We start from the raw sequence: 21,404 nt of genomic DNA on the forward strand, positions 1-21,404 counted from the left end.
TGATTTTGTAGCCCATTTCCCAAAGTCATTTGTCATGCCTCTTCTTGCCTGTCCACAGAAAGGCGAGCTGTGTGTGCACCACGGGGCAGAACCTGCGAAGAGGAAACATAGAGAGGATGTGATGTACCACAAAGAGGCCAGGGAGTTTTTGGTGGTTAAGACACACACCTCTGTCATCAGTTCTTAGCAGAAAATGACAGTCAAAAGACCAAAGTACCTATGAGGTAATTTAGAGAAACTAAAAGGTCCTCAAAATAACAGAGGTTTTGTCTCTGTAATAATATTGCACTGAGGAAAACCATTATCTTATTTATGGTTTGTTTTTCAGGGTCAGAGCAGACACGGTACTATATATTGTGAAATACAGGTTGTAATGTTGTAACAGGTTGGGTCACCACTATGGGTTTGTCATACGGTGCTGTATAGTTTATTTTAACTGGGCTGTGCTCATCGAGCATAAGAAATCAGTTGGTACTTTAATGAAAGCCAGGCCAACGTCAGCTGACTTGCAGTGTTTTAATTCCATAAGACAGTCCAAATGAGGCGTTGCAAAACCGTGCCAGGAAACAAGAACTCAAATTTAAGAGAACAGCAGCTAAAAATGTTAGGGGACTTAATTTGTTTCACCCGGCCAGGTGAAGAGCTAACCAATTTTACTGAAAACATCTGCAAGGGATGGGTGGTATCAGCAGGGCTGTTGAAACAAGATTCTCACATCGTATCAACAGCTATCAACCAGATATTGCCATTCACAAGCAAAGGGGCATTTTGTAAGCATATCAGGTCTGCACGACAGCAATAAACCCAAGAAACAAGTCAGTGTTTGTAACACCACACAAAGTATCCTCTGCTTTCTCACTTGCTTTCAGAAATGGAAATACCGACGCTGACTGTGCCCTGCATCTCACCTAGCTTTAGATCAGTTCCATGTAGCAGTCAGCGCTTGACTAGCCTCCTACTACAGTCATCCACCCTGTTCTTCTGACCTACTTTACACGTCACTGAGATGAGTATCTCCATAGAAATGCTTCTTCATTGACCATAAAGGGAATCGGTGGTGATAAAGGTGACTGAGAACTGCTAACGTGAACTCTACGCAGAGAAAGACTCAACTCTTCAAAACTTTGATGGCATCAGTTCTTGGCTATCCAGCTTGGGGAAGGTAAAACCAGATGTGCCAATCCCCTGACTTTCCCAGTGGCTTTTAATGGCAACTTCTGCAGAGTCATTTGGACATGTGGTCCTAAATGAAGTGATCGGATCTTTTGAAACTAAGTGATTCCTTTCATGGATGGACAGTTACATGACTAGGCCAGGATCATACCACACGTCAAAGGACACAGCACTGTACATACAATAGTACAGGCAAATTGGGAATAGAGCTAGGCATGTAGCAGTATGCTACAGTTGGGGTGAAAGAAGTCTGGCAGGTTAGAACAGCCACTGCAAATTCATTAAGCCCTTGGCAGCCCTTCAATGCTTGTCACCAAATAGCCCTTTTTTCCAATTAGATTTTGGGGGTTTTAATCAGAAAGCCTTTTTTTTTTTTAGTTATTTAGCACCACCTTGCTCTAAACATCTCTACTGAGAAAAACCTGACTACAAGACCATGCTGCAAAGAAGCAAAAAGAAACAGTAGTGAACTGAAATTTCACATGCAGAGTCTTCATGACTATTTATGTATGAAGGTAGTTTTAAAGACTGTCTTAGGGAAAATGTGGATAACTACATTTATTTGCATGTCCAGGGAGAGAGAAAAGGTCAAGATAGAAAATGTTCAATGGCTTAAAATTTGGGGGATAAACACTAGTGTCGTCCGAATAAGCTCATGGGAGGCAAGGTTCAGGCTTGCACTCTTACCTCTCAGCAGCGATTCCTGGCCAAGCTACACTTCCAGTGGAGCTCCCCATTCACAGTACTTCATGGTGAACCTCAGTGACTTTCTTAGAGAAGCAATCACCACTTTAGATTGTCTGTGATCCAGGTAGAGTGGCCACCCATTGAGAACAGACAGGGAGTGGGAGGTGGGAAAAGGTAAGGAACTCAAGCTACAGCTCCTTCAAAGGACAGCAATAATTCCAGCAGATGCAGATTAATACTGAGCTGCCACTAAAATAGCATTGATTTATGACCACCAAAAAACCCCCAGCCCAACTTGGTCTCTCATATGCCTTGCATACATTGACTTAGTTTATTTATTTGTTTGGGCAAAACTCACCATTTCCCAGCTTGAGACATCTCAATGGCTGACTGAAGCCTGGTCTATCAGCCTGCAGAGGAAGAGGCAGCCCTGTGGCACATGGACAAACAAATTTAAAGGAAATTTTCATAGTCAGTGCTGTGAGGAAAGGTAAGTTCCGCCGTTCTGCAAGTAACTCAGGTCAACATGACCCCCAAGGCTCTGGTATGTTGTCAGTGAAAATGCTGGAAAATAGTCCTTCTGGTATGTTCTTGAGAAATGATGTAATAGGGTTAAACTCCAACGGCTCTGATACAAACCCGCCCAGGCTACATGCAGTGGCTGAGGGGGACAAACTCACAGTGATGGCAAACCATGCTGGTAGATGGGAAGCACACTGGTGAAGAAAGTTGCCAAACTTGCGATACCCACCAGGGATGGGACAAATGCCAGGGCAGTGCAATGTTGCTACTTGGGAGAAGGCAGAGAAAACACAGGGGGGATGTTTCCTCTCCATCTTGATCTTCCAGTCCAAAAGTTGAGGAAGGAGTGAACCCAGGAGAGTGCATATTTTCACGAAAAGCATCCATCTTTCCTGTAAAAGCCATGCAGAAACACTACCTTGTTGTCAGATAGGCCTCCCCATCTCCCTGGGCAAACGTCCAAGCCTCTTACTGGTGACCACTCAGCCAGAATGAGGGTGTGAAAAAAATAATGCAGGAGAGGGGAGCAGAAAGGTGTGGATAGACCCAACCTACCTCTGTTGTGGAATAATAAGGAAGGAGATTTGTAGGGTGACACCGGTGGGGAACGATCAGTGATGTTCCTCAAGGTTGTGTATTGCTTTGACCCCTGGACTTGTCTTCTGTAGGCAGTACTCCTGAATAGTAACAGTAACTATATAGCTACTTACTTCTTAAAACACACACAGCAGGCACTTCCCATTTTACCCATGAGAAAACTGAGGCAGAGTGAACTTAGCCATTAACTCCCTTACATTTGCTCAGTAGAAGTGTCAAAGCTGGGTCTACATGTGCAATCTGCATTAAAAGAGGACAGAGAGATTGTAGAGGCACCGGTGCTGAAAAATGAAATTAAACAAACCAAACACAGACTTAAGAAATTATGGGCCCAGTGGCAGGATCTGAAGAAAGTGCCCCACTGAGCATCTGGCCCAGAGGGCTCCGATATCGCTCTCTGATAACTTGGAAACAACCAAAAAAACTCCTAAATGACTTTTATTTGTGGTTTAATAGTTGGGTCTAAGCATATTTGGTTTGCTTTCTTAAAGCCCCAGTCTCTAGAATCAGGTTATTATTACTTGAGAATTTCACCTACTTTCATTTGGAAGCCCTTGTAATCGCAGGGGGAGCAAAACCATGAGGGGACGGAGGAAGAAGAAAGCATGTGAGTATAAAGGAAGAAAATAAAAGTAGCCCAGAAGGAATTATTTTGGAAGCCTTATGATTTTTAAGCAAATGTCTTGATCTGCTGGAGACTGACTGAGGTTTTGAGCACATGGGGCTATTGCTTGTCACAAATAGTTCGACTGGTTCTTCCAGTCCTGAGGATTTTGTGGCTCCCCAGCCCTCCAAAGATGAAGGTGTGCACCTGAGAAACACATTCTTCCATATCCACAGATAGTCTAAAGATGAATTTCATTGATACCAGTTTGGATGCTCTTTACCCGGAACAATTCCTCTGCTGACGTGTGGTCTCTTCTTGCATGTCAGCGTGAATTGAGCATACCTCATGCACTGAACGAACCGGCACATCGAGAATGGAAAGTTTCCGCATATCCTACCATGAAGGACCACGCACCGCTACTGCCCTGGGGTAGCGGGTACGTGGCATTTGCCGAATTTCCACCCTCCCTCGCTGCTTGCTTTCAGTCTGAGTAAGTCTGACTGATACTGTGACTAGGCTGGTTTCAAGCAAAGGCAGAGTGGGATGGGGCAGGCAGCTCGGGTAGGAATTGAGATACCTAGAAGTTGAGTACGAGATGGCTGGCGTTCGCTTGCATCAAAGAAACTTTGTGCATCCCGCCTGCACCGTCGTGTCCCCCTGAACGGCTCATGCCTGCCTATAGCTGTTTTGGCACGGAGGTGTTTTGGCACGGAGGTATCCTGGCACAGGCAGGACGTGTTGCAACGTGAGAAGAGTGACAGTGTGTTTAATGGTTACCTAAGCAATCTGTTCTTCCATCCATCTGGTTTAGTGATAGCTGCCTCCGAGTGCATTGAAAAGCGCTGACTGAAGATACAGAACTATAAATCCCCAGTTTGCCATTCAGAGCCTCAAGGAAAATAATAACCTAGCACTCTGTCCTGCAGACTTTGTCACTTTATGCTCCAAATGGACATCGATGTCTCAGATGCGTTATCCGTCTTGAGAACTATGTTTTATTGGCAGCTCCCTCTGATACACAAGGACTAAGAGTGCATGCCTGGCCTTCAAAATATCTACTTGAAAGTTTTCTGAAAAAAGTTTAAAAGTCAGCCTGGCTGGTGGGTTGGTTTCTAACAGTAACTTTGCATTTGCTGTGTTACTGGAAGCCTACATTCATTAGTCAAAAGGTGCTATTTCTCTTTGGAAACCTCTCTTCCTCCCCAGCAACTGACAGCCTTCCACCTTCACGGGAGCAGACCCAGCACCAACGCGGGTGCAGGGAGGCTGACGTGGGTTTAGCAGGGAGGACGGCGGTGTGCCAGGAGCAAACGCTGACCACGAAACCTCAGCTTTACAGTTTCCTGGGGTTAAACCAGCACACCCCATCCGCACGCACGGACTGCGCGAGTCCTCGAGGCTCTTGGTCATCTCTTCACATGCTGGCTTTGCTGAGGCTTGTGAACCTCTTTGCTCCCTACAGAAGACCAAGACAGGACAAAACCAAGGCCTCCTCGTCCATTTGTTTCTCTCAGGGTTCCCGCACCGCGTTGCAATCCACTCCCGTGTCCTCACAGACTGCTGGGGTGCGTGAGGTCCTGATGAAGTAGCTCATCGCCTTTCCTCTGACTCATGCAATTGTCTTTTCTTCCTTCTCATCCGTTGCCTTTGACACCAGCTGCCCCCCTAGCCACATGCAATCAATCTTTTTTGGGGCTGAGAACATCCTCCTCTCTTTCTCTCCCTTTCCTGTGCGTCAGCCAGCTTTTTGTTCCAGCTGCTGCCTGGGAACTGCTCTCATGTGCTCTGGTCAGGAGGTACCTCAATCCCCTGGTCCCCCCCAGTTCTTGTCCTGGCAGCTCAGCCTTTTTGTGTGACCCACATCCCTTCAGTCCAGCCATCAGGCCATGCCCAGTGTGCTGGTGGTGTCTATAGGTAAGCGAATGGCCTTTTCTGCATCTCATCCAAGTGCTTTTTAATTCTCTCCTGTGGGACTGAGCACTGGGGAAGATCCCAATTTAAAAAAAAATAAAATCATTCCTATGCATGATTCATTTTGCCTGTGTTAGAGTTTACTTCTTACATCTTTGCAGATGGGTAAATGTGCACTTGCTTTTCAATCTGGCACTGTAGGCTCATCCTTTCTCACAATATTTATCAGCAAGTGAACAGGATGGCTGCCTACGATCAGGAACCAGCAATGTTAGTGGCAGGGAAGAGTGAGGATGAGGGTTTTCAATGACAAACCAAGTTTAACTGTTGTTGCTGAAACACAAATGATAAAAGCGAGGCATATAAACATGTAATTCCCCCAGAAGCACATGGATAATCTGCAGGTCAGAACTATGTCAATTCTTCTCTAAACACTGTCCTTAGAATAGGGTTGTCTGAAATGTTGCTGAAATAATTTTTTTTCTTACAGGCAAGAGTACTTCCAGCATAGTACTCTCTAAAACATTCTGAGGAAGGGAAAACCAAGTGGGATATTCCTTCAAAATCCAGAAGTTGTTTCCTATCACAGCCCTTACACATTTGCTGCCCATGGTACTAAAGGAATCTTTCCTCCTGATCATTAATCTGCGTTACTGTATCCCCTGGTACATCTCTGCTAGTTCTGCCAGCCCGAAGACAAGAGACATGGCACAATTCATCTCTGCACATATTAACTCTTCCATCCCACAACAGCACCGCTTCTTCCATGCTGTCTGTTAGGAACAGTCCCTCGGCCATACCATTCTCCAGTGCCTGGACAGTATGTGCTAACTGGTACAGGTGTTGCTGGTAGGGAGAGCCCAGGTGATATTTTTAAGCTTTTTCTCTTGATTTCTAAATTGCCAATAGCTAGGGATGAATAGAAAGCTCAAGAACTAGTATAAAGCTCCACACAAAAGAGGTGGATCTTTTCCTGTGGGTATTTTTTTAATTCCAGTAACTAACTGCATGTGGGAAACACAGGCAATATACTTTTTAATATCATTACTACTACATTCAGTAAAGCTGTGAAACTCGAAGACAAAATTTTTTGGTTCCTAAGCATGCACTGAGGAAGGAGGGCAAATGCATCAAGGCTCAGCTAAGTGCATGAACTCAGTCACAGGCTGTGAAGTCAAAGGTTGAAGCTGAGGTTGAAGCTAGGTCTTCCACTCTTGCTCAGGGAGGCAGGAGCATGGCAAATCTTCCTGATAGCACACGGTGTGCTCGGCTGCGTAAAGGCTCCAGCTATCCATGCCAGCACAACGCGAGGTGAAACAGGGCAACATATGCTGTGACATTTGCTCGTAGGTGGGAAAGGTTGGGACGCAGAAGCTAGGGATCAGACAGCGGGCCTGTCATCATTTTACTTCAGTGGTACGATACACATTTATGAATCTTCCCTTGGATTCCTTGAGTGAAAAAAAAAAAAAAAACCATCAATCTACTTAAAGGCTTCAATATGATTTTCAGCTGCTGCTGCCTGTGCTATATAGGATGCCAGTGCAAGGCCAAGAGCTGAATTGCAGACTATGGTAAGAACAGTGGTATTTGGCTACTGTAATTATTTGCAGCAGTTAAAATCTATGCAGTATTTTGTGGACCCCATAATATGCTGGGTAACTTTTTATAAAATGAAGGTTGAAAGAAGCTGAATATCATTATAACCTAGGAAACTAATGGAAAAGCACTATAAGTAAGAAATAAGGGAAAATAGTTTTGAAATGCTGTAGCCCAAGTCTCTCTCCCACATCCACAATCACTACAGTAGCTCCGTTGCAGGGAAAGGAAAGATGAATCTCTCCCTTCGGCTTCCTTCAGAGCAAGCTAAAGCACTGGCCAACTTGAGTGTTAACTGTGTGGAGAAGCAAGACGTTGTGCTCCTGTTGGGGGGACAAAGAAAGAAAGAAAAATATCAGCTGCAGCTCGCAGTTTTATTTCCTCTCACCTGGTTGAGATCAACGTACCTACCTCTTCCTGTATATACAAATTCTAAAATACCTCATACCAATGCAAGTATGGAACGGATCTGCACTAAGACTTCCATGGCCCGCAGCTTCCATTTAACAAGCTGAGTAACATCTTCATCATCTCCCTGTTTAGTGAGTTTAAAAACCATGTTATATTTAGCCCTGGAATTAGCAGATGCCTGGTCGCATCAGAGATTTAATCTGTTGGAGTCAAAATGCACTAATAAATAACAGACATTCATTCCTCGTGCCTCAAGGTAACAGGGTTTGTTTGTATTTACAGAGCAACCGTATATAGCTTAAACAGTTTTGCCTCAGCAGAGAGGAGAGGAGCTGCCAGCGACTGCCTGTCCTACTGTCAGAGTGCCAGGACCGACTGTGCATCGCGGGGCGGAAAACCGAACAGGAGACACGGGGAGGATGTCATGTACCGCAGACAGGGCACAGGGTTTTTAGTGGTTAAGATGACAACAAATGCGCACCTCTGTCATCAATCCCTAGTAGAAAGCCATATCCATGGAGAAATTTAGAGAAACCAGAAAGGTCCTCAAAATCAACTGAGGTTTTGTTTTTTGAATAATGATAATGTACTGAGGAAAGCCATTATCCTATTTATGGTTTGTTGTTCAGACTCCCAGCCAACAGCGCACCATACGCCGTGAATATATACATTCTAATGATATGATGGGGCAGGACGCAGATGTTACGGGTTTGTCACACAGTCCTGCATGGTCTGGCTTGACCAGCGTGTAATCACCAAGCATAAGAAGCATTTGCAAATTTTAACAACTGCCAGGCCAGCATCTACTAATTGCTGTAACATGGGTTGCACATGACAACAAGAGAGAGGGAGGAATAAGAAGGAAGAGATGGAGGAAAGGGCTTCGGGGACCAGTCCAAGGAACAGAAAAAGTGAATTCAAAACAATTCAACTTGAAACCGTGTAGCAATTTTGTTCCATTATGTTAAAGCAGAACTGCAACTAATTTGATTGGCTAAAGAATGAAAGAAGAGTCTGATCTCAAATACTGTCAAAGACCATCCGCTGCTCTTCTCTAGGGATGGCCAGTCAATAGGAAATCTCAAAGATTAGGATTATGTATCACTTTGCCTCTGAATCACTATTCTCGTCCTCCTTCGCTTGTGTGCAATTGTAGCCAAAGTCTTCCAAGATTTTAAAAATGTAGGCATTTCAAATACAGGTGCCTTGCCTCTCATGCCCACCTAACGTGACATCCTGATCAATGCTTTTAAAGGTGATAACTGTTTGCAGTTCCCTTTGACTTTGATTGCAGATTCCTTTAAATTCTTGGTCTCTATTCAGTCCTCCAAATATTGGAGGCACTGAAAATTAGAGGCCACTGCTGTCAGCTGAGTTTTTCTTGAATAGTCCAGGACTACACAACATGACAAATTAGACAAATACTCAGAAGAGTTTGATTAGAAGACAAAAGGAGAATTGTTGGTACAGCACAAGTAGGGATTTGCTTGTATTTGGGGCTGGATTTCCAAAGAGCATTGAATTTTGCAACACTTCAATGTTAGATTCCCACCTCTTTTGTACAATTTTGTTTCTCAAGAGATAAATGAAGGAAGGCCAGGTACCTGAACTGGGATCTGAGGTCCAGGTGGGCCTTTGTCCTCACTGCACAAATCTGAGCCCCCTTTATAACGGGTTTGCCCTGGAGAGAGCCTCTGAGGAATATCTGAAACTGCACTGGAGAGCAAGCCAACTCTTCAGCACCGTGGACGACTGGGGCTCAGTGCTCAAGCTCACTTCCCAGCTTTTTTTTATTTAGCAATGTAGACATACCCTTAGGAACCTTCCACCGTCTGGGGAAATGGACAAGTGTATCCAGAAGCCAATTCATACTTTGGGAAAGTTGCTTTGACTTCTTTTGGAGATGCCTCTGTCCCTCCATTTGGTATAGCGTGAGCCAAGGCAGTTTGGTGACTAAATCCTCTTGTAAGTCTAGTCATTCATGAAAGAAAGGAACAAACAGATTCCTGTGGGATTTTTTTTTTCTCACAAATATTTGAAGAGCCATCACATGTTTATGAAGCTGTTAAGAAGTCAATAACGTTTCCGTTTCAAGCACTTTAGAACATATTAACTTATCTGATATTTCAACCAGAAATACATTATTTGTTTTCATTGTTATCTGTCTCTAAGTGTTTCTAAACAGAAAAAGAAACATTTTGTATGACTTTGATGACAAAATCATATTGTGAGTAGGCAAAATGAACAAGTTTTTCAACAATCTATAAGCAGAAATGTCTTTATGCAAACAGCTTCAATAGTACTTAGGAATACAGCTGACCAAAAAGAGGAATTTCTGTCTAGTGAGTAAACTGGGTATGTCCAAAGCTCTTCACACTTCCAAACAGGGGAAGAAGCATGAAAACTGTACTTTAGGGAAGTTACAGCTCAGGCAACCACCTAGGCTATCAAGTCAGATCATACCTCCATGCTGTGTGACAGCCACAGGTATCTGTGATGCATTTCATAGAGAAGAAAAAGCCTTGAATGGCAACTGGAAAGCTCTGCCCTTTAAAAGCAATGGGACTCTAGGACTCAAAAAAGAATCCCTTTAGCATTTAAGAGGACATGAATTAACATTAATACTTAATTAATCAATTTTTTTTTTCCATTTGGGTTCTATCAAGCAGCTTACCAAGCATCCTGGGTCTTCTCAACTTGAGGCAACAAATGTTATGTGTTGATGGAAACATTTCAGAAAAAAAAATTAAACCATTTTCCTGTGGTAAATTTTGATTTTTACGAGAACCACATTTTCCATTTTTAAGATAGAATTTCCAAGCAACTCTTAACTATGGCTAAAAAACATACCCATAATCGTCAGGAGTCATTGGTTAGCAAACGGAAAGAAATCTCAGGTTCAAAACAAACAATGTGGGTTTGCAACCTTTTGAGGTTTCATCATAGGTATCACGATAACTAGCCTTTTTTCCCCCTAACACCCAACAGCATGAATTCATTCACTGTCTCAAAAGCTTACAAAAGAAAACAAAAATGTGAGCCCTGAATGCTCAACCACCAGCAAGCAAATAAAACAGCACAAAACACATTCTTTGTACATCTCTCAGTTTTGACTGGTTGGGGTCCTGACTCATGAGTGTCGAAAGTTTGGGGTTGCCGAAACTGCTTTTGTTTGTCACTAATAATCACTCATCCCGAGGAACATGTGGTTTACTGTCTCATGCCAGGCCTCCGATGCTAGGGGCTGAGGTTCCTTGGTGAGACAGCTTCTCCCAGGTCCAAGACATGTTCTTCCGCATTATCGGAATACTTTATTTTTTTTTTTTAAGCATCAAATGTAAAATAAATAAGTCTTTCCCTTGATAGACATTTGATTTTTATTTTTTTTAAGATTAACTTTGTTAGCCACAGAACTTTTGCAATATTTCAAGACCACTGATAATGAGCATGATGGAAAAGAACACAAGTACACCCAGTCTGTTGTTTGTTTGGTTTTAATTACTCTCTCTGCTATGGCTAGAGACTTCTGGAACTGTCCTCTTGGTGGAAATAAAGCTAAGCAGTGGACTTTTCTATCAAAATACTTAGCTGAGTCATAAGGGTTGGGGAAAAAAAGTAGCACAGGATGAGCTGACAGTTGTATTGAGTCGTCTGGTAACCAAAGGTACATTCTTCAGAAGTGCCCAGATAAGTTGCATTTTCTAACGTGATTTCATTCTCTACCCTCTCCCTGCTAGAACAGTCCCAAGACTAGTCACTTGGTTTTCTACATTGCCTCTTGCAGGCAGATTCAGACTGTCTATAAATACCACCAGCCCCAGAGAAGGCAACGCAGAGTCCTTCTATGGCAGCCATTCTAGGAAGAACCTCCCACAAGAAAAGACTCCAGTCCATATTCTGCTTGACAATACGTCTGCACCAACAAGCAAGTCCACTTCAAGCACTGACCATAATCGATGTCCATTCCCTCCTCTAAATTTCTTCCAGGAATATGGTCATCTCAGAACTGGCCCCAAAAATAGTCCTACAAGTAGGTCATATAGACAGAAATTTAGTGCAAATATCTTACGGGACTGAGCAGTTGACCCAAAGCGCCAGATGCCCAGAGCAAGATTCATCTCTACTAACATCAAGCAACTACTATATAATCATCCCGATATAAGAAAGAAAATTTTTACAGTGAGTACAGTCATTCACTGGAACAACCTCCACAGGTCACGGTTGAGTCCTCATCACTGGAGGTTTTCAAGATGTGACTGGACAGGGTGCTAGATAACCTCATGGAGGCTCCCTTTCCCACAAAAGGTTGGATCAGATGATCTTTCAAGGTCCCTTCCAACCTTGGCTATTCTATGATACATATCAACACATTAGCTAGAAATCCAGACTCCTTTATAGTTAAAAGAAATAGAGCCCAATTCATTTGACCTGTTTTCAAGTGTCTACATGAATGAGATGAATCATGCCCTAGAAAGAAACTTTTGTTTGGTTTTGTTTTCCAACTGACTGCTACAGGGAACTTACAGCAACTGATTCCAACATATGCTGCAGTCCTCCAGCAAGGAGAATCACCCCTTACGTGCCTACATTTCTCACAAACATCTCAGCTCTGATGGGACTTCGCATAGGAGTCTTTTATTACATCGCAGGTTTTATGGTCAGGGTCTCAGCGACACCCCAAATCTCTGCTGCAATTCCAAACTGGAGAGGGAAGGGCTCCAAAACCCTACTAAATTCACTAGGGAGGCCAGATCCAGGCTGCTCAAGCAATGCCTAAAGGACCTGGACTCAAAGAGATCCTTTCAGAAGACAAATGGAGATGGCCCTCCCTTTTCACATAGCTGCTTCTTGGTAGGAACATTGTTCCCAGAAAGGATATACCTACTACTAGGCCTGTCTCATCTGAGGGGCGTTTAAACCACCAAGTTCTTGCACTCCAAGAGGTGGTCCTCGCTGCTGGACTCTATAGCAAAAATTGAGTCTGCAGTTTTTAACCAAGCCTCGTCTACTTGCTGCAAAATATCCTATGGATATCGTGGAATGAGCAATAGAAATAAGATGAGCAATCTGACTGTAACCCCATAAATTGGCATCTTCCCTAAAGACAGGGAATGTCTTGGCCTCTCCTCTAGGCCTGCTGATGCAATTTTACACTTTCTGTTTAAGCTGCTTTGGAGAAAATGCATTAACGGTTGTAACAGAGCTGCCAAAAGGCGGTCTCTGGCCCGTTTCTGAAAACAAGACTTAAATGCTTTGGAAAGTATCTTTCCTTGTCCCTTTTAGCAAAAAGATCCTGGCCTGACTATTCATCTGGCTGGAGCTTTACTGTTGTCAGCCATGCCAAAATGAATGAAGAGAAGCTGTTATAAGGAGATAAAAATATCCAGCAGCAGAACAGGTGTTTCAGCCTCTCAGCCCTTCAGAAGTTCACGGCAGAAGTTTTCAGGGGGGACCCCTGTCTGAACTGGACTCACGGCAGATCCTCAGCCTGTCCATCAATGGTCTCAAGCTGCCTTCATACCTGAGGACAAACAAACCGACCAAGGTAGTCAGCGGTGTGCCTTGGGCTGGGATATGTCTGTTTTCTCTAATTGGCTGATAATGCCATCTTCAGCATGAAGCAGTGCGTGCTACTATACTCTCAAATACGGATACTTATACACAGGCTAAGGACATTGTCCTGCACGTTTCTGGAAAGTAAAAGTGAAGTACTGTAAAATTAGCCTCTAGCAGAAGAAAGAGATTCTGTCTACATAAACGCACTGCTTTTAAATTCTGCTAGTAAATTTTCAGTCTCATAAAATAAATCTGATGACACCTCTGCACATTTATTTCTGACTCCGAACCTCAAAAAAAGCCAATAACCCAGTAAGGAGTCCTAGCTATTTATTTTCCTCAGGATTCTTATCCATTAGTGTACCAAAGTGGCCATTTTCCAAACAGGCATTCATTTTGACAAATGCATTTTACCGACCCCTTTTACAGAGGCCAGACATTGGAGGATATGTAGAAATTTCTGTAGAAAATCACCTCGTTGTTAAGCAGTAAGGACACTGGATGTCTCCATCCCCGCCATCTGTAAGTCATCTTGATTTGTCAGATGCACTGGCTTTTAAAAAAGCTCCAGATAAGAATAGCCACTGGAATAACAAGCCTTGTCAGCTTCATTCTGCTATGTTCTTAGCAACAGCCAATAACAAAGGTGTCATCTTGCCATAGGATTCTTGTACTTCCAGAAATCTTCCTTTATTTACATAATGATATCAGTCTTAAAAGATTTTCCAATAACTAAGAATGATCTCATGGTGTAAATAATTGCCTAATAGGAAATCGGTACCAAAATTTTCAGCATCCAATTTTGGCTTTGAAATACTTAGACTGCGACCATCTGTGATGTCTACACAAACACATCTCTCCAAGTAACCCAAAAGCTTTGTAAAACTGAACTTGAGAACTCTGTTTATCTTCCTCCCCTCTCCATCTAATCGTGCCAAAAGCTGGAACTGGTGACGCTGCACACGTTCTCTAAAGAGCTAAAAACTGTGGACTGCCAAGCTTCCAGCTGTAGAGTCTACACCCTAGAGTTAGATACGCAGAACTGTGTTTATACCATGCACACATCTTGAGCTGGGCTTAAACCTGGGTATTTGCACATTTATAGCAATTCCGGTGTTCAACTAAACATGAGCTTATGCTCATAGCCAATTTGAAGAACAAGCAGACAGGCATAAGGTAGATGATGCCAAATTTGATGACATAAATAAGCACGTTCATCTTTGAAAATCCATTACTACTATTGGGTTTTACTAGGCCTGTAGTTTTAAATTAAAACCTCAAACCGGACTTTCATTTCTGGTTCTGCAAACTGTGACATTTTCTTCTTTAGCTGTACACGGGCTAGAGGTGTGCATGTACAAGTTAAAAGACCCATACCTTTCTCCAAAGATTCATTATCGAGCACTCACCTTACAGCAAAAGTGTCTGGTTTCGTTTTTGCATTACAACTCTGAAATGTTACACTCCCTGTTTTTTGCTGTCACTTAGATTTCCCCAGCTCCAACACCTCTTTGCTGTTCCAGTAATCTCCGCCTTTTCGCTGACCCATATTCCCGCAATTCGGCAATCGAGCCATATTGGGTGCACCACTGGTGCCTGTGGGTAACCTCACCCACCTCTCAGCCGATTGCTCTTCTCACTCTCTTGCAGCACTAATCAGATGGGAAAATCCCCTTTGCATAAACCCACCTCTGTCATCTTCACAGCTGGGTAAATGTGCCTTTTCCTTTAAATCTAGCATTGAAATTACAACCTCAGTCGTACCATTTGTAAAAATTTCCTATCATCTGGAATTGCTGCTCTTACTGTGGTGGGGAGAAAGGTGACAGGCTTTTAAAGCAAAGCAAGGATATTAAAAGTAAACTCAGTTGTGAGCCAGGTTTTACTGTCATTTCTAGAGCAAAGTGATTAAAAGGAGATGCAGAAGAACATAAAGAACTAAAAAAGGACCGGTATTTAGAGGATGTATGGTCCCTAAACATTATTTACGGGGCATTGCTGATGCCGAGTCTCTCTGATATTGTTTTGGTACAATATACTTTCTTCAAGGTCAAATGAGGGTGGGAGGCAGAGGGAAGACGTGAAAGATCACTCAAAAGGTACTGAAAATAAAGATGCATCTATCTCACAGATATGGTTCATGTGTAAAGATTTGATGGGAAAGGTTTGCTTCTTTAGGTGTCAAAAAGCACACCTTCACCTTAGACTTCCAGGATTCACCCTTAATGTAAGAGACATGTACATTTGAAACTTGCTACCTACTAAGAGATTATAACTCCAAAGAAAAAAATCTGAGTATAGACAATCTTTCTGTAGCATTTTAAAGTCTTAATTTTGTGTCATTCTTCTCCTTTAAAGGCTGTTGGAATTGTCAGTGATTAGTGCAAAGATTAAAGCTGAGCAGAAGAACTGGTATAAAACCATGTACAAGCTAGAGAGGTACAGAAAAATGGAGTAATATAAACCAACAATAAAAACTGGACCGGATGCACTCACTCATCACTAGACATGTTACATGATTAATCACTTGTCCTCATTGTAACAACGAAGCCAGGAAATCCACAAAACCTCAGTATGTATGTAATAGTGCATTTCTAGCTAACAAATTACAGCTATCAAGCTACAGAAAGAAGCATGCACTACATTTACTATAATTTAACATACTGGCCTTCCCTGAAAACCTGGCAAAGTTTGCTACCATGCAAGCCCATAGCATCAAAACTATATGTTTCAATGAGGGTAAAAATTGGAGTGTTTAGCATTTACATGAGATTCAGCCAGAAAGACCAAGATGGCTCAGGGCAATTTGTATAAATGGGTTCATCGTGAAGGTGCTTACGATGGTCCAGCTAGGCCAACACATCCATCGCTAACCATAAAAACAGAGCAAATGTTATAAACAGGTTGTGGTGGCGTTACCTGGAGCCAAAGCACAAGCCTGGCTGCGTTTCATGTCAAACCACTGACCAGCCCTACTGCCGTTTGGAAAGTATGGCTGACATCCGATTGTGGGCCGCCCCGTGAGGTTCACCAAACCACCAGCAGTAGAGTGGTTATGCTGCTTTCTTCAAAACATTTTTGTGGCTTTCTGGAGAACACAGTTTTTGTCAGGTGAGTAGCACAGCCAGGATGGTTTTATCTCCTTGTTGCCATTACCTGCGCTTCAGTACCATTCCGAAGGCCTTCCTTCTGCTCCGCCGTACATAGAGTGTATGAAGAACCATTCTCTGGAGGGGCTGCAGGCATCAGAACACATTTTAAGGCTAATGAGCATTTTCAGTCTGAATTCCCATCCACCAAGCAGGAAATAGCACCCAGTTATTTATATAACTCTACTTACAGTATTTTTTAGTTCTTTCAAACATAACTTAAAAGAACATTTTTACCTTTTAAGCTGCAATTTTGTGGCAATCCGTAACCAATACTTTCTCAACGGATGAAGACTGCGATTCCAAAATGGTTACTTCAGGTCTTCTCAAGAGGCGGTTAATTAGCTGTTGAATTAGCTATGTGCACCTCAATTACTCCATGACCAGCTCCTAACATGCCTGTTAACATCCATCTGCCACACATCATCCTCTGCTCCTGACCTGTTTCCCCTGGAGCCTCATCAATCAAATTCAGCTTGGCAGAGACTCCTCCTTCACATGGAGAAGAGAGGGAGACAATTCCCACCAGCTCCCTGTGCAAAGGGCAGTAAAATGAGAAACATTCTCACAAAATGAGAAACGAAGCAGCGTAAGACAGGAAACCTACCCAAAAGACCTTCCAGGAGTCCCATGTCAGAGCTGTGTAGAGAATTCCCTTTTTCCAGCCCAGCACAGTGTTATAGATGTCATGCACCTTAGCGCAGTCTTCACTGCTCTGGCTTTTATGCCAATGTCATGCCCTTGGGAAAATGATACAAAGAGGGATAACATCATATGGAACTTCAGATACTTGCATTTCTCTTGTTATCTTTGGGAACTCCTAGACTTTCTGGCCACGTAGCCATGGATTTGCTACTACCTTGAAGGCAAGTCATCATCTAGAAGAGGGAGAGAGACGTTTCATCCTTAGGATTCACCACAGAAAGGTTTCCAAAACAGAGTCAGATACTTGCCTTACAATGTGATCAGCTTCCAAATTATGAGAGCTTTTCTACATGCAACCAGTTTGGGACAGTATCTGTGAATGGTTCCTGGATTTACCTGAAGAGGCACACAATTTTCAAGCTGTATTAAAGGAAAGAATCTGAAATTGTAAAATATTTGTTTGATTATATTTGGGAGCATAAGATCAATGCTAACTATTGTGGGATTTGGCAAATACAAGGAGTGTTCCTCATTTTGGAAGTCTAAAACTTCAAAAGAGCCCGGGATAATTGTTCCACTTTACAGAGGGAACATACAAGGGCCCTTGAAGGTCACAGTTCTCCTCAGGTCAAAGGAAGGCAGGGGCAGGTACAGGTTCACAGGCAAACTGAAAATAAAGCCCTTCAAGTCTCACATATTTTCTCTGTCTCTCCTCTGACATAGTAATTTAGGCTGATTGTTATCAGCCATGTGACTGAGTAGGGTTTGGAGCCCTTCACCGTGCACATTTCAACAGAGAGAATGAGCAGCGGAGGGCTGACTGTTCGCTTTCTCCTGGCTGCTAGACTTCTGTCCAGACTGACTCTTCCCAAAGGAGATTTCACCTTCTTTGAGTGTATCGGACCTTCTTCAGGGTTGGAGTAAGTGTCTGGAGTACAGGACCTGAGGTTGGGAGACCCCTTAGGAGCAGAGAGCAGCATCAAAGCCAAGTCAGAGAAGCAAAAGGCAGAGAAATTCCAGGGAGCAGGTCCCAAGGATGCCGTGTGGGATCAGTGCAACCCACAACCCCTCCTGAAAGTTGCTGGACTGGGAAGATGGACTGGCTAAAAAGTCCCACCCACCAAGGACACCACAACTAAGGAGAAAGAAAATCTTTGCAATCTTTACTCTTCTCAACATCCCAAAACTGGAGAAACTGCAAATATAAAAACAGATGTTGAATTTATGACTTAACTGTGTGTTTGAACTTTGGACTTGCAAACAGGAGACATTTGGTAGGAAATTAATTTATGTTGAAATTAAGTGAGCTGCCAGGGTGAAGACTGTGTTATGACCGCAGTGCATTCTCCTCCTTTTTCTCCTTGTTAATTAGATACAATTACATGAGCTTTAGCTTTAGTGCACTTCCAGTCTAATTATCAAAAAAAGGTTCACATTTTAAGGAAGAAAATTAAAAATGAATGATGGTAACAAACAACCTTCTCCTTGGTGACGTATATTCAGATTAATGGTTATTTCCCTAATTAATCTAAACCACTCATCCAGTGTAATTTGGGTGACTGCAGCAAGGATGACTTCTTTATGTACTTAAATTTTCTCTTAACAGTTGTGGCAAGCTAATACACAGAGAAAAATAAAATAAGTCAAATTTTAAACACACAAACCACAAGCTGGGCATATACCATAAGCAGTGGCATTCCAACACTTGAAGGAGAAGAAAAAAATCTCACAAAATAATTTCAAACAAAAATTACCGTTACTCCTCTGAAACCATGTCTCTAGCAGCCTCTCAAAAGCACTTTGATCATACTGATGAGGGCCCTCCAGACTCCTTGGGGAATTTCCAACACCCACCTCTTTATTTTCTTAGGCAGTCACAGGAAAAGAGGTTTTGTTGAAGATGCCAGCGCGTACTAGGCTTGTCAGGATGTCTCAGGCTTAACCCTTTGATGACTCTGACCACCCTAAAGATACGATCTTCACGTTGCAGTACACAGCATTAAATTAGGACATAAGCCAAGTCCCAAACCTCCTAAGCTAACAGGATGAAAAATGCATATGATCTGTTGCCACAGAAATATTAGCTAAACTTTTCACAGTCCTGCAACAGTTCGCTTGGAACCTCTCTTATGCCTAGTGCCTTTTAGCACCAATAAATTTAGCTGTGAACTCTTAACTCTTCTCTGATACATACTGCATAACATACTGTAAAGAGTTCTGTTCAACAGCACAGTTGAGTATTGCCATTTCTCTTGACATCATTTCTCTATGCGACTCCATTATGATGAGCTTCTTTCACAGTCTGGTTTCCACAGAGTCGTATTCTAGTCTCCTAGAGAAACATCATGCATCTCCGCTGAATCTACAACTTCCAGCATGAGGAGATGGTTCTCTGTTGTATTTTCGTCCATACTGTGTTAGCATTTTTGTAGCAGCATGAATAGCATGTCTGATTTTGTATGATTAATCAATCCAGCTACAACATCTGCTCAGAGCACAATATTAGGGGACAATAATTATGAAAACATGTTCTTCTCAGAAACAGAGACATTGACTATTTGTTATTAAAGGTTACCATCTATTTAAACTGAGACCTGATGTAAGTGGGTGAGACAACTGGGATTTTGCCAGCTTTCAAAAGGAATAAGTTTTGCCCTGTCTGTGTCTGGAAGCCGCTGTTATGCTGCACACTGAATATACATCTGCATGAATACCATAGGGTGTTAGTTATATTATACTTCAGTATCAGCTTAAAAGTTACTTTCAGATCAGCATAAAATCTAAGGGTTTTGCAAGCAATAAGTTGGGTTCCAAACCAAAGCAACCACAGATTACTTTCCTACAGGAGTGAAAAACTCAGCCAAAAGCAAGTTTAGCTCTTCTTCACTGCCTGATGATTTCTGGTAGGCAAGCCTTATTCCATAGCCTCCCAGCTAAGAAGACTCCCCTTGCTGGTTTCTAACCACTTCCGCTGGCGAAGAATGAGAAGGCCAGAAGTCACATCAGGACAACAGAGTAGGGTCAAGAAAGAAGCAGAAGAGGATAGCCTGGAGACAAGACTGGACAAGGGTCAGAAAAAAAGTAGAAACCAGCAACAGCCACAAGGAAAGTGTAGGAGGAGACTTGCAAGTTATACGAGGTGGAGACTGTACAAAATAAGAGATTGGCAGTAAGTGGGCTACAGGGGCAGATGGCAGAAAAAAATACCACATTATCACACCATTTCTTTTCTCGATATTCATCTTATTTCTGGCCAGAGCACCGGCACTTCAGGAAACCAAGTCAAGTGACTCGTACAAGTGTTCTCTTTCGCCCATTCTTAATTAAAAGCAAAAAAACCCCCAACCCCCCAAATACTCACACACAAAGCTCCTTCACAGTCCTAGAAGCAGCAGCAACTTTTGGAGGAATAAAGGCAAGACAGAATATATATTTTGACTACATAAAGGCCCCACTTTCAGTCTTCGCGATTCCAGCGGAAAGGTGTTGTGTGGTCATGGACTAGATAGCCAGTACCTTGACCACAGACATGGTCTCATGCTTGTCATGGTTAGTTCCCTTGCCCCAAGCAGTCACACACTTTGTGGTTTGCCTTAACAGCAGGGGAAGAGACAGCATTTGATTAATATGGTGCTCAATAACCAGTAAGGTTAGTGCTCTGGGTACATTTCTTTGGCCGTGGCATGACTCACTTTCCGTAGCCACCTTCCAATCACAGGCTCGGAGCAGTAACCAGCATGGAATTCAGTCACACCAGAAGTTCAGGGTACAGAGCAAGAGGAAGGTCCGAGCAACAGCAGCAGGAGATGAAGTAGCACACGTTGGGCGAAGACTATGGAATAGCTGGAGACTTAACTCTCAATTTAATACACCAAGGTTAAACAAAGTGCATGGATACTGTTCTGTGGTTGAATAAAGCCAGCCAGAACCAGACTGCTGAAAGAAAGAAAAATAAAGTCCAGGCAGGAAGAAAAAAGCTCAGACTAGTCTTCCACATGAATATCCTCTTCTTTCCCTTCACAAAAATCTTTTTTTGTTCCTAAACTCACCACTCGTCTTTTTTTGGCTGTACGGTATTTTAAGTTAAATGTTTACTTGCTTCAGTTAACATGTATTTTCTACATGATTGAACGTGAGGCATTACCCAAACAAAAAAATCTTTGCAACAGATATGGTAATGAAACAAAAGAATGCTCCTTTTGGAAGTAATCTCATAAACACTATAGAAACCTCCTTTAAACAACCACAGAAAAAATAAAAAACAAGGAGAGTTGCACATGCTTACTGGTTTAAAAGTAACTTCAGCAAGAATTTCCTAATTCTTGAAATGAAACCCAGCTGAGATTAGTAGATTCACAACATATACATCAAAAAAACATTAAGATAGCTATGTGCAGCAGCAGTACTTCTAAATCTTACGAACCATATCTGTGCACAGCACCTCCGCTCAGCATTACTATTTTGGGGTACCTGACAATATGCTCTTTGGTAGATTTCACAAGATACCAAAACACTTGAGGATACTAAATAAGCTTGTGAAACTTCAT

Source organism: Haliaeetus leucocephalus, unplaced genomic scaffold (assembly GCF_000737465.1).
Source record: "Haliaeetus leucocephalus isolate CR32 unplaced genomic scaffold, Haliaeetus_leucocephalus-4.0 Scaffold32, whole genome shotgun sequence".
Classification (NCBI taxonomy): Eukaryota; Metazoa; Chordata; class Aves; order Accipitriformes; family Accipitridae; genus Haliaeetus; species Haliaeetus leucocephalus.